Raw genomic sequence first — 13,222 nt, 5'->3', positions numbered from 1 at the left:
CTACCATATAGTCATGGGCTTCCGGAAGGGGGCATGCCCCCCCCCCCCCGAAAATGAAAGTCAACCAAAAATTATGTATTTCACACATATAATTTCATTTTAGCTACAATAATACTCGTATCTGTTAATTGTTGCATGAACACCATAAATTCAAATTTGAGCAATTTTTTTTTAGGGAACAACACTATTTTTGTGGAAAATGTGCCTTGTTTGCCCCCTCCCCTGGAAAAAATATCTTCCTTGCCCCTCCCTGGAAAAATTCCTGCGGACGTCCATGCATGTAGTACAAGTAACTGTCTAGATGTGAAGAATTAATGTCACCCCACATGGATAATATGTCAATATTAGTTTCCTTTCATGGGACAGGGAATAAGTTTAATCCTCATACTAAAGATAGGCCCAAGTACACATATCATATGGTATGTTACATTTGAGTTCATCCATGGATCTAACAGTTTGAATTGTTTCTAGTTTCAGTTCGAAGGAATTCATGTACAACAAATGCATCAGATTATGAAATACACTCAGTGATACAAAGCTGGTTCCGCTTTGTCAAAGATAGAGATGGCAGCCGGGAGCAACGTAGAAAGGAAAAGGCAACTGCAGGAACATCAAGAAATAAGTAAACAAGTAAAGACTGGTGATAGTTTTTCAGCAAGATACGAGAGACGAATCATTTCTAAAGCTGCAGAAATTATAATGAGTGAATTTCATGAAGTCCCTTCTGTTTCAGGATCTACAGACATAATTCAATTGGTTCTACAAGTTCATTTTCAAATACTTGTGATGAAAGTGTGTGATTTTTCAAGTAGTTCATGTAGTGGTAGCAGTAGTGAGGGTAATGTAACAGATTTGGAAACTGCCTCACATCCTATTTCAGAGCACTTAATTTCTTGGGCAAAGAAATACAATATTTCTAATAATGCAACCACAGATTTTTCCATATTTTGCAACCTTACATACCAGACCTTCTCTTGATTCAAGGACTCTTCTTAAAACCCCTAGAACAATAGACTTGAGAACATGCTCAGGAGGTTTGTTTCTTTACTTTGGTGTCAAAGAAAACAGGGTTAATATCTACACCACATTATCAGATTTTTGAAAAGCAGAAAAGAAATGAAAATTTTAAACAATTTTTAACTATGAAAATTAACGTTGAAGGACTTCCATTGCATAAATGTTCCACAAAATGTTTTTGGCCTTTGCTGGGAATCTTAGATCAGGCTATTAACAAGGCTCCATTTATCATTGCAATTTATTATGGGGAAACAAAACCAAGTTCTTCAAATGATTTTTTCCTTGAATTTGTTCTGAATTGGAAAGAACAGTTTTTTTTGATTGATGTAAACTTTATGGATTTTTCATAAGTTGCATTGTAGCAGATGCCCCAGTGATTTGTATCTCATAACTCATTATTTGGCTGTGAGAAATGCATTCAGGAAGGAACATAGTTGGAGAGAACAACATGGCAGTATGAGCATGATTTAGTTCCTAAGGACAGATGCACATTTTAAGAACATGCAATATGAGGATCACCAGCTGTTTCGAAGCATTTTTTCTGATTTACATGTAGGCTTAGTTTCACAAGTTCCACTTGACTGGATGCATTTAGTTTGTCTTGGTGTTGTTAAAAAAACTTATTAGTGCATGGGTAGAGAAAGGACCAAAAAAATGTAAATGCAGTTCTTTGCATGCACAGAAGATTTCTGAATGACTTATTGTCCTTGCTCAGTACACTCCAAAAGAATTCTCCAGAAAACCATAATCATTGAAGCTGTTCAAATTTTGGAAAGCTACTCAATTTAGAGCATTTCTGTTATATTTTGGGACTATAGTTTTGAAAGATGTGTTGCCAGAGCATTTATTTAATCATTTTCTTGTCCTGCATGTTTCTCTGTACATTTTGGCCAGCACAGACCTTAGTAAAGTGGAAAGATGGCAAAATTTTGCACATGAACTACTTCATTGTTTTGCTAAATATATTACAGAATATTATTCTCCTGAACTTTTGATCTACAATTTTCATAATTTATTACATGTAGTTGAAGATGTTTCTAACTTTGGTCCTTTAAATGAATATTCTGCATTTCCATTTGAAAATTTTATGAAAACAATTAGGAAGATGGTTCGTGGTCCACATAATTCTTTGGAACCGGTAGCTAAAAGACTAGGAGAAAAATCTGGCCAACACAGCAATGGCCATAGTATTAAACATTCCCCTGTTTATAGGAATGACTGTATCAAATCTATACTTTTGAATGAAAATGAGAATTGTATTGTGGGAACAACCTCACCTGATGATTGCTTCTTAATGAAAGATGGTGATGATGATGTTGTAAATTCCATTGAAAAGGATTGTAGTAATGATGGTTTGTACGTATAATTTAAATTGTAACGTTTTCATAAACAAATTGGACATTTTCACTTAACCTCTTATAAGCAGTAGATTGTTTATGTTTAAGGTAAAAGAATGTAAGAACAGAGTTATTGTATCCTCAATTTATTTACATAAAAAGTATATTACAGCAGATTTTGCTGACACATCAGCATTTGGATGTATTCCATTTTGTAATAATAAGCTATGCTATTGAAATGACATTGTGTTCTTTGACACCTGAATTGTCAACCTCTTGCACCTTTTTTCCTTCAATAAATACAATAGCAACTTGCTATTTTTTTTATAATGTATGAAGGTGATTATCTTGAATAGTATATGTGAAATTCGTTTTGCTTATTGGCTCCGCTAAGAAATGTTTTACTTTTATAATGATAAATACATAAGTTTTTTTTTATCATTCCTTGTATTCTTCTCCAGTGTTTGAAAATGTCTTAATACATTTTTATACATACAAGAAATGATGCAATTGTTTGTAAAATATTTATTAATATTATAAACAAACAACATTGGCATGTTGGTTTTTCGTTTGAGTATTAATGGTTGGGAAGTTTTTCCACTGTAGTTAGCCCAATGCTGGGAAATAGATTTGGTTGGAAGATTGTTGGCAAAGTTTTCCCATTGTAGTTGGGCCAACGTTGGGAAATTGATTTGGTTGGAAGATGGTTGGCAAAGTTTTTCCATTGTAGTTGGGCCAACGTTGGGAAATAGTTGGTTGGGAGATTGATGGCAAGGCGGACATCACCGACAGTTCGCGAACCATTGGCACAAAAAATTTGTAACCATTTACCAACGTTGGCCCAACCTTTGTGTGCTACATGGGCTATTTGTACATATGACATGTATTACTTTCATGTAAAACATATATTTTATTCATGCAACATGGTACGACGTAAAATAAGAAAATACATAATATTATTTATTGATTTTAATACGAAAATATATAACAATAACAAATAATAACATAATAACACGACAAATTCTTAGGTGAAATATGTTCCCACTGACCCCTATAAGTTTGCGTCACTGAAAGCATCCACCTATACAATTCCAGCCCCTCCAGAAAAAAAAATCCTGCGTACGCCAGTGGACGCAACCAAGAATTTTTTGTCTGGAGGGTGCCAGTACCAGGACAAGCATGCAAATAATAATAATTTTAATGTAGTGGTGCTAGTAGTAGTAATAATAGTAGCATCAAAAATGTTATTAAAAATCACGCAAGAAGGGGTTAGAAGTCGGTACTAAAGCATTTGTGATGGAACAAATGATTTGAAAATGTTTTTCCAACACGTTCAATTTCACATTAGCTAATACTGGAAAACAAGCACACAACTGTATTTTTGAAAGACACAAAATGCATGATGAACATAATCCTATTTGTACATATGACATGTATTAATTTCATGTAAAACATATATTTTATTCATGCAACATGGTACGATGTAAAATAAGAAAATACATAAGTATGCAACATGTTAACGCTAAATTGTGTATGCATTCAAAGTTTCTTTAATATATACAGTATATTATTTATGAGCATACATTAAATACATTACATAATTAACTTATCCACCTCATAACAAATCAACAGTAAAAATAATACAAATTTTGTCTCTTTTTCCTCGAAACAATTATTCGTGCATTTGAAACAAAACTATTTATCAGCAACAGTCTGAAGTAGCTACATATTTGATCTTTCTTCTCTCTCGAGGGTCATTCCACGTCAATTCATCCAGGCCATGTCACCCACCATCCCCGATTTTGATGAAATTCGGTATGCTTATAGAACTTTTGATGCTGATAACAAAAATGGCAACTCGTTTTAAATTGGTAAAGGGGTTCAGAAGTTATGCACTTTTCAAGATCTCCGTGTACGCCACATGCGGCTCCACTTTGAATGACACGCATTAGGTTATAAACCATCATATCTTCCCTCGGGTTTGTCGTAGAAACTTCAAGTTTGTTTTCTTTTGTTCAGAATAGTATAAGCTTTCATTCAAATAACGTTTCAGATGAATGCATCAGTAAACATGTATTTTTATATATACTTTTATGTATTTTTTTAGAAAAATAAATGACTAACTTCAAGAGCGAATTTCATGTAATGCCCCCCCCTTCAATTTCCCCCCAATTTTATATGTAGGTCGCTCAGAGTGTGTACTAATGCCTGATGGAAAAATTGGGATGGGCGGTTCAGAGACAGGGTGATAAAAAAATCATTTGCATAAAATGACATTAAAAGTGAATCTTATTAAAAATGCTTATGTATTTAGCACAAAGTCTGAAGTACAATATGTTTCAAGTTACAATATTCAAAATTTATGTTCACTATGTGTAAATGTAAGCATAGGCGTAACCTGGCGGGGGCAAAGGGAAGCACTTTCCCCCTCCAAAATTTATAAGTTAAATATATTTTGTGATCCTCCTGGCACTTGAGGAACAAACGAATAAAGAGTAATAATTGTGATTTTTCAAATGTATTTATCAAATAATCCTGGACACTATTTTTATGCGATGGAAAACTTTGTGATTATCTCAACCCGAAGATAGTTTCCAAGTGACCCATTAAGATAGTACCTAAAAATTGTACTCTATGCATTGACAAAATTTCATGTACTATAAATTGTGCCGTTCACATTTTAGATGGATTTTTTGACCATTTCAAACACACTAAAGTATTTGACTTATCACTAAGTACATATGTCCATCCATTTGTGTTGTTAATGTCCACTGGACACAGCATACTTTTTGGCCAGTACTAGGAAGTTGATGGACCAAGTGGATGCAAGAATTTAATAGCTGCATCGCCATTTTCACGTGGACTTTTGAAGCAATCCTACAAACAAATTTGAGTCACGCACACACATGCTACTACATAACTGTTTACTGTTGGAATTCGGAAAGCCACTTCTTCACAAAAGTCAAACCATACAGTTATGCAAAACATATTACATGAGCACTTACTATTTTTGCTCTGACTGTTAAACAATTAGTGTTTCGAAGTAAATAGTTACAAAGTTACAAGTACAGTTATTTTTTATTTAGGAATGCTAACTGCAACTAGCTACTTTTAAAAGTAAGTACCTGTAAGTAAAGGTAACAGAGCTACTTTTTGAAGTAGGGAAATAGCTAAATTGGACAATTCTGTTCCAGACTATAAAAATAAAATATGTACCTTCTCCGGATGCTACGTGAAAGGGTTTTCTTGGAATTACATTCAAGGAAGCTATACTTTGTTGCATGCTAAATTTAGAACATCCACGCTTTACTGTAATTCATTTCTAATTGTATGTGAAAACTCCATTGCTTTTGGTAGACTGCTGCGTTTGTTTGGAATGTTGTTGTCCAGCTAGGAATAAGTCATTGTCGAGTGAGTGGATCTTTGGATGTTGTTGAACTTGGAATGGAGGAGAAAGAAATAGGTTCAAGTGGAATCAATGACACCATATTCAAAATACCGTGGTCAGCATACAAATGATTTTTAATTATAATCGTTCAAGCAAAGCTGACTATGTTTTCCATCATTTATTAGCAGTAATAATGTAAATATATGAATACATATTATGTACTAGAAACATAAGTAAGACACGGAAGTCTTCATGTTCATTGATATTGTGTAACTTTTACACAAATCAATGATCATTAACAGTACGTTACTGTTACAGTAACTGTAAAAGAAACTGTGTTACTTTCCAAAGTACCAGTACCAATAACTGAGTAACTTTTTTAATGATTGACTGTAACTCAGTTACTTGTAAAAAGTAACTTACGGAACCTGTAAGTTCAAAATAGTGCATACTTCCTGGTACTGTTGTAGTACTTTGCAATCGCTGACACATTGTACTGTGGGTTGTTGTCATTTCACCCTAGATGATTACTAAGAAATTTATGCCTTGAATAGTATTTCTACATAATTGCCGTACTTGTTGCTTTATACTCTAGAAGTCTTTACAAGTATTTTCATTGCTCCAACCATCCAGTCAGAAGGATATTTTCTGTGGTATGTGGCGAAAAAGCTCCATTTGAAAAAACTTCAATCAGCACAAATGTGTAGTATTAATTCTAACTTCATATTACGTATCCCCATGAAGAGTAGCCAAAAAAGAACTTCCGTATTGAGATAAAATGCACAAAAAGAATGTTCTCGAAGATAAATTTGCTAAACTTGGGAATGTTAATAATAATTATATAATATATAAAATTTTAAAAAATGAAGACTGTTGAAACTAACTCAGATACAGTGGAACCTCAATTTTACGTTATCCAGGAGACCAAGCTAAGAAAACTTAATACGCGGGAAAATATAAAATCTTTGAAAATTTCTAACCAGACCATCAAGATTGAATGCAAAATGCAGGAAAATGTAAAATCGAGGAACTTAAATCGGGGTTCCACTGTAATTATTACTTGCAAATTTTAAATTAATCTATAAATTTGGGAGAGGGCAAGAGCTTCCGTTTGCCCACGCCAGGTTACGCCTATGCTTAGTGAACATAAATTTTGAATATTGTAACTTGAAACATATTGTACTTCAGACTTTGTGCTAAATACATAAGCATTTTTAATAAGATTCACTTTTAATGTCATTTTATGCAAATGATTTTTTTATCACCCTGTCTCTGAACCGCCCATCCCAATTTTTTCATCAGGCATTAGTACACACTCTGAGCTACCTACATATAAAATTGGGGAGAAATTGAAGGGGGGGCATTGCATGAAATTCGATCTTGAAGTTAGTCATTTATTTTTCTAAAAAAATACATAAAAGTATATATAAAAATACATGTTTACTGATACATTCATCTGAAACGTTATTTAAATGAAAGCGTATACTATTCTGAACAAAAGAAAACAAACTTGAAGTTTTTACGGCAAACCCGAGGGAAGATATGATTGTTTATAACCTAATGCGTGTCATTCAAAGTGGAGCCGCATGTGGCGTACACGGAGATCTTAAAAAGCGCGTAACTTCTGAACCCCTTTACCAATTTAAAACGAGTTGCCATTTTTGTAATCGGCATCAAAGGTTCTATAAGCATACCGAATTTAATCAAAATCGGGGATGGTGGGTGACATTTTCACAAAATTCTGGATGATTTGACATGGAATGACCCTCGAGTAATTTAGAATGCATTATAGAAACCAAACATATTGGGATCGATGAGAGCAAGAATATTTTTAGATCCAAATTTTTCAAACTGAAAACATATTGACTTATTAGGGTGCAAATAATTTCACGGCACCATGGCACTTTCTTTAAAACATTTTTTATTTCATTTAGACTGTTTTGGCCCCATAGCTATGGCTCTGAACTTGGACTATAACAATAGCTGATATCGCGAGCGAAGCGAGCAAGAAAATTTTACGAAAATTTGAAACCAATGGGAGCAATTGACCCTCTGTGTCCCCCCCTGCAAGTTCCCTTGCCCGTCTGGAAGAAAAAACTAATTCCATCTTGAATATCCTTTTGACCTACTATTCTGAGATTCTGCTAGTCTTGTTTTTTTACTTAAATGTTTGCCCCCCTAGAATGGACTTCCGTTCAAGGTTGGGGGACAATGCCCCCTGTGGTTGTGACACTGTTTGTGAGTGCCTCTTCATCAATTTCACATCATCACTCATTGTCACGATTAGCTAGAAGTGGCAGAAAAGCAACGCTAAGTAACAAAAAATTAATATCCATTCCCTCCCTCTACTGCATGAATCACTATTACCAAATGGTAGACTTGGGAAACAAAAAATTAAGTAGTTCAAACTTCATAGCAACACATTCAAGAAAAACATTCAAACACATTAGGCACCTTTAATATAAGACTTCTCAAAATATCATAACTGTTCTAGATACTGAAAACTATGAAATAATTTCCCGAAGTCTGAATCAGGCAGGGATTCCCTGCCCCCCCTTCAATCCTAGTATGACATTATTAGGAATCCCACATACTTAATTAAATCACAAAATCCATAAGTGTCTTTGTTAAGTTGCTACAGTAATACAGAATATAATTGTAAAGATTAGTGAGAATACCAGGTTGGATTGTGTTCTGTATATTTCACAGGGAGGGCAGTTGCCCCCCTGCCCCCCCTCTAGCTACGGGCCTGAATGCAAGTTACATTTATTAAATTTTTAGTGCAAGGCTGACGTATCTGAGTTTGTGTAAATATACGGAATGAGAAGAGCAATCTTCTATTCTGCTCTTACGAGTACTAATTTATCATTCGTTTCTGTTAATAATTTATCACTCCGTAACCCCTTCTTTAGCGAATAGAGAGTATTAGTATTATCAACGTTGACCATCTTATAGGTTTCTTCTTTATTTATAATGCAGCTTTTGTGCAAGATTAATTTTGAAAATTGGTTGAGTAATAACGATGCAGATGAAAATTAAATTTTTGTATTCAAAACAAATTCGAATAGCACACAAAAAAAATCGTTAATCAACGGTTCCATGTACAAGGTACATTTTGGGAATTACTATCATCTTAGCACAAAAGGAAGAATCAAATAGTATGTAAAGTACCGTAGTACTGTATGTATGCATGTTTTATTCTTATTAAGAAAAAAGAAGAAACTCCAGGCTGTATATACTTTCAGATAGGTAGTTTCGTGCAACGTTATATGCTAGTGCATTGCAAGAATGTATATATTTGTTTACAAAAAAACAGTAATATTCACCCGGAAAATATATCTTGTACATACGTACAAGCTGTGGTCCTTTTTAGACGAGCGGATAGGGACAGTATTAGTACCTTGGGTAATACATGCTAAGAACACCAAACATGGCCTGCCTAACCTATTCACGTATGTATATACTAGTTTAAATAAACAAATTATAATTTGCCAAACCTATTTATATGCTTATTTAAGCCATTATTTGCCTATGTGGATAGGTTAGGTAGGCAGGTTTGGTGTTGTTAGCATGTATTTCCCAAGGTGCTAATGCTGCCCGTAGCCACTTGTCTTCTTAGGCCAGTTATTTTGAAAAATCAAATACAAGATCATGTGTATTGCATATGAATGTTAAATAACAAAAGAAAAACATGAGTGCACGTTTTATGCATCTTCAGGCATGTAGATTCGTGCAAGGTTTATTACAATGGTGCATTTTCTTTGTATCTACGAAACGTAACACCATTCGGAAATTGTTCCTTGTATATTCGTATCAACGCCGTAAAGATACTGCTGTACCTGTCTCTATTATTATTATTCTTTGCCAGTTTTAAAGTTAAAGTACAAAATCTCGCACAATGTATTTAAAAATATGTTACTTCGCATAAAATGTTTCCTCTAAGTAGTAAATACTTTGGCATTTACGTCTTATGCTCTCCCATGAATATTAGGGTAGGGTTGGTTAGGTACAAAACCAGTAGGAAATTGTTCCTTGTACATGCATGTCAACATCGTAAGAATGCTTGTTAACAGTAAACTTTTTTTTTTTGGCCAGTTTTGGAAGTTAACATACAAAATCAGACATATACAATGTATACGTTTCTTAAAAGATTGGTATTACGTCTTATGTCCTACTAGGTATGTAGTTTCTTGCAAGGTTATTATTGTAAATGTGTGTGTTTGCAAAAAACACACCACCATTCGGAAATTGTTCCTTGTTCGTACATATGTATGAACTGGACGGAAAGAGTAGCTACTGCTAAATATTATACGTGCACTCTTTGCCAGTTGTTATTACAAAAACTATGAAAGATGGTTGACAGAGAAATTAATTCCTAATTTGCCGCCCAGTTCTGTAGTCGTAATGGATAATGCTTCGTACCATAATGTGCAATGTGAGCATGCACCTACGTCATCCTCTCGTAAGGCAGTTATGCAGGACTGGTTGACAGAGAAGGGAATTCCGTATTCTGATGAGATGTTAAAACCTGAGTTGTACGCCTTGGTTAAGATCCACAAACCCTCATACAAGACATCAAATTGACAGACTGCTTGCCAGCTATGGCCACACTGTCCTCCGCCTCCCTCCGTATCATCCGGACTTGAACCCGGTGGAAATGATTTAGGCTGAAATTAAAAATGATGTAGCTCAAAAGAATGTCACTTTCAACCTCGATGATGCAAGAACGTTGCTCATGGAAAAGATAGAATCAATTGGAGCAGAGGATTGGGCAGCTCGCTGTAGCCATGTAAACAGCATTGAAAACAAGTACATTGAGAGTGATCACATATTGGATGAAGCATCCGAACGGATTGTCATCAACCTGGGAGATGACAGCGACACTGATACCGATAATGATAGCACCATGGATTATGATGGCAGTGAAGATGAAATGACTTGGATTCACCCACTTCAAGAAGATGCAGACTAGGAACACATTATGTAAGTATTATTAAAATTATTACTATTATTCATAATTGTAATAAAGTACTAAATTTGCTGCGCCTCTTATAGTTTTCAATTTGTGTGTTAACATTCAGTCGGTCGAGACCCCTAACGACTGTCGCCTTGCAAACATCCATCTATGCGTCAACCTTCATTCTGACGAAGGGCGGAGCTACAGAGTTGACCCGAATGTTGGCGAAAGTCCGCGCAGATTTTTTTGGTAAGCTTTTCTTGAGACTAATCTACAGTTATATAAAAATGTAAATTCACTATAATTTAAAAAATAGCAAAAATTCTTGACCAACAGCATAATTTCTTGACCTGTCCATTTCTTGACTGGTAGACACCCTGTAATAGAAAAATTGTGTAAACATAATAGTTCCTTTTTTGTCAAAAGATGGTGCTAGTGTACTGGGATATTAACTTGTAGGTTCTTATAATCTCCTGATACCAAATTCACGTTGGAAAGTAAGCAATATCATACTATTTTGCTCAATTTCATTGTGAATTTGTTGTCAGGAAACCATACACACACAAGAGGTATTCATCCAGTACACTAGCACCATCTTTTGATTAAAAGGTAAACTATTATGTTTATCGAAGTTGTTACTGCCAACCTCATGTTGAAAACTAAAAAAAGGGCCAGACCAGGACATCGGGCAAAATACTGATGCACCTTCTCAGCACCCTTCCGAAAACACACATTCGGTACCCCTTTCTTCCCAACTGCTTACAAATGGGCACCCTGTTGAGAAAAATTTCCACCGCCCTCTTGGCAGTTCCATTTCGGCCCTGCCTATAATTACCCTATTTCAACTGTTAGTGTCTTTTCAGGTATGAGTGTCCACAGGCGTCGCTAGCTTTAAATATGTTGGCATCTATTTTTTCTTGCACAATCCCAACTGAAGGCTCCACCAGACGTGACTCACAGTCTGTGCTGAAATATTCAATCCAAAATTTGGCAACTCATTTTTGTATGGTGACGTAAGGGGTATGGTCCCCCAATGTTTGTGCCATACGCCGATGAATTTGACTTGGAGACTTTCTTTGCAAGAAGAGATACTTGATCACTGCCCTGCTGTAGTTTCCACCGAAACTTTCCTGAATTGCTGGCATGATCAGTACACACTTTCAAAACACAAAGATATTCTTGAATTGCTGGCACGATCCGTACACACTTTCAAAATACAAAGATATAATTAAGTTAGAAAGCTCGTGTTTTGTCACAAGAAAAGGTACAAAGGCTAAGGACTTATCAGCACCTCCTCGTAGCAAGCTGGGGTTTAAATTTCCCTCAAAGGGAACAGTGAGCTCTGGCTGGCAGAGAAAGCATGTGGTGTCTCGAGTGTTCCTCACAGTGGAAGTACTCATATGATGACTGCCAAGGTCTTCCAGCAGACGACGACAGACCACCTACAGTCGGAGTAAAGATTATGAATACTAGAGTTTGGACACCAATTAAAAATTAACCAGTAGACCTACATAAGTTACATCAAAATTTAGCTTGTTCAATTCTGCATTAATCTATACTAACATTTTATTTTTCGAGTATGCCTTCTATTTTTAAAAGTGTATTTTCTTTTAGTTTTGCAACGATCACTCTTTGAAATTCTATAAATAAAAAGTGGGTTGTCCGATCATGATGGAATGTTAGTATGGTGCCGGCAGAAAGGTTTTAAGCACAATTCTCAATTTTTAAAAATTTGTCACAAAACCCTTCTTAGCAATTTGCAAAACAAGTTTTTCTTAGTATTAAGCAGTCCTACAAATACAATATTGGGTCTTGTTTTGAAGCTCTTTGCATCTGTTTTTAAAATCCATTATCATTTTCGATTCACATTTCAAAATGGATGTTTATTCAACAGAGCAAAGATGTACGTGGAATGTGGCAACACGGCACACAGCGATGTCCATTGAATGGTGGAAGCTATCACTGTGACAAATTTTAAAAATCTGGAAATTTAGAATTGTGTTTATAACCTTTCTGCCTGACCATATTAAAATGTCATCACGATCGGACAAGCCATGTTTTATTTATAGAATTTCAAAGAGAGCAATCATTTGCAAAACTACAAGTAAAAAACTGGAACTTTATTTTTGTTCTCACAATGATAAAAAATAGATGACATACTAGAAAAAAATTTGGTTAGCATAGGAAAAATACAGTGCATAGTGGAAAATAATTGGTAGCATAAAATAATGCCAAATTGAATAAGCTAAATTTTGATGTAACTCATTTTTAAGTAGGTTGATTTCTAATAGGAGTCCAAACTCTAGTATCTATGATTTCTAATTCCACAGTAGTGGCAGAACTGTAGCAGGATAAGCCTTCTGGCAAGTAGAAAATTTCATATTCAATGAAAGGGGAAGAAAATTCAGAATTCCAGGAATTTTCAGACCAGAGATCCTGAAAAACTTAAATCTGCAGAAAATAAAATATGAAAACAGCAAAGGCAATGTATGGAACATTAAAAAAGAAAGAGGAATATAGTTT

General features: G+C 34.9%; 1 pseudogene; it reads left to right on the top strand.

Moving 5' to 3' along the window:
* Positions 1-1,097: 1,097 nt before the first annotated feature.
* LOC145987970 (uncharacterized) lies at positions 1,098-2,540 on the top strand (annotated as a pseudogene).
* Positions 2,541-13,222: the final 10,682 nt, after the last annotated feature.

Source organism: Lepisma saccharinum, chromosome 1 (assembly GCF_977018435.1).
Source record: "Lepisma saccharinum chromosome 1, izLepSacc3.1, whole genome shotgun sequence".
Taxonomy (NCBI): Eukaryota; Metazoa; Arthropoda; class Insecta; order Zygentoma; family Lepismatidae; genus Lepisma; species Lepisma saccharinum.
The sequence above is the reverse complement of the archived record's forward strand: the minus strand, read 5'-3'. Positions and strand labels throughout refer to the sequence as shown.